We start from the raw sequence: 1,909 nt of genomic DNA, 5'->3' as shown, positions 1-1,909 counted from the left end.
GCCGTCAAGATAGGCGAACTTAGGTGTTCGTTTTTTGGTACACTTAGAAACGGATAACATATGGCGGGGGAAAATTCGTTAGACAGATGAGGATAGAATACGACGACCTATTACTCTCATTAGACCAGATATTTGCGAATAACTGTCGACCAAGCTTCGTTATGGATGCAGCATGTTGCTGAACCGAGGGGCCATATTAAAAACATCTAATTTATGACCATATCGTGACAAACATTCCAGAACCACCGTTATCAAGGGTCTGATTGTTCCTATCCTTTTCCTTCACCCACGCCACACTCAGACTGGTTACAGTGTCATATTTTCATCTGGTGGCACAATCTGTAACTATTAACCTTTTCAGCATTCCCCCTGACCAGGCCGGTTAATGAACACATCTACGATACGAAACTTGCTGACAGATTAAAACTGTGTGTCGGACCGAGACTCGAACTCGGGACCTTTGCCTTTCGCGGGCAAGTGCTCTACCAACTGAGCTACCCAACCACGACTCACGACCCGTCCCCACAGCTTGAGTTCTGCCAGTATCTCGTCTCATATCTTCCAAACTTCATAGAAGCTCCTTCGTGAACTATCTACGGTACTTCACCGTCCTGTGATGTATTCAGCCCGTATTGCAGCATCAGTTTAGCTATAACTATACTGTACTTTCCCAAGTGATTGCGCTATTTTCAGCACCTGTGTCTGCTGATTCAACGTTGCCTGTTTTAGTATGGGATGATAACGCCGACTGTTTGACCCAAATCTAAGCTGGCTGATTTCTGTGTATTTTCAGTTTCCTCGGCTGTCAAACTATCTGTCATCTTATAGTCATCACATATTTATTGGTGTGATGCACAGCCTTTCTAGTCTTTTAATTTCACGCTAGTAACAGCTAATGTGAAAGCAGCATAAATAGACCACGTGGCATGATGGTTAGCCTTTTTGGCTTGTACCATCCCGGTCCCATGTATGATTCCCGATGACTGCCTCACATTTTTCTCTGGTGGAAAGGTCTGGAAGGAGGTCAAGCGGGCGTTGCGAGACTAAATGAAAAGTTACTCGAATATAAAAGCTGACGCACAAATCGCTGAAGTAGCGCTACGTTAGAGGGGCATCACCAGATTGGATGGCACACGACGTTAATTTATTGACAGAGAAGGCACAGGCGGTTAGTTTTTCACGTTAGTGAGTGAGATGTTTGACGTATTACGACTACTGATCTTATTCTTTGCAAGACTGAAAGTTACATCAAATACTAAGGCTTGATGGTGTGAAAACGTAAGCTTCTAAGTCAATCCTATCAAAAGAAACTCCAATATATTTCACATATTTTATTACCCGTGAACTCAGTCCTCACCGGCCGCTGGTGACCGAGCGGTTCTAGGCGCTTCAGTCTGGAACCTCGCGACCGCTACGGTCGCAGGTTCGATCCTTCCTCGGGCATGGATGTGTGTGATGTCCTTAGGTTAGTTAGGTTTAAGTAGTTCTAAGTTCTAGGGGACTGATGACCTCATAGTGCTCAGAGCCATTTTAACCATTTTTGAACTCAGTCCTCAAAACCTAAAGGGTACTTGCCATTGGCTTAGAATCACGAAACATGACGAAAAGCAAGTAAAGGAAAAAATCAGAAATTTGATGTTTAGTAGTTACATCAAAATGAAAATTTTTTTTTGCCATTATTTTGTTCCTCTGTTTTCCGTCTATTGATCCCCCCCTCCCCCCCCCTCCCCCCCCCCATGTTTACAGAAAAAGGTAGAGTTATCAAGATCAAGTTGAAACTTATGCCAAATACTAAGGGCTATGGTCCCTTCACGGTTTAACAAATTTAAGCTTCTAACTCAATACAGTCAAAAGATACTGTCGTTTAAGGCACTTACTATAATACACGTAAACTCACTCATTACGCGCT

General features: G+C 43.4%; 1 non-coding gene across 1 annotated transcript; it reads right to left on the bottom strand.

Moving 5' to 3' along the window:
• Window positions 1-429: 429 nt before the first annotated feature.
• Trnas-cga (transfer RNA serine (anticodon CGA)) lies at window positions 430-504 on the bottom strand. Its single transcript has one exon. It is a non-coding gene; the product is annotated as a tRNA-Ser (tRNA).
• Window positions 505-1,909: the final 1,405 nt, after the last annotated feature.

Source organism: Schistocerca gregaria, chromosome 2, assembly GCF_023897955.1.
Source record: "Schistocerca gregaria isolate iqSchGreg1 chromosome 2, iqSchGreg1.2, whole genome shotgun sequence".
NCBI lineage: Eukaryota > Metazoa > Arthropoda > Insecta > Orthoptera > Acrididae > Schistocerca > Schistocerca gregaria.
This window is presented reverse-complemented; position numbering and strand designations above follow the sequence as displayed.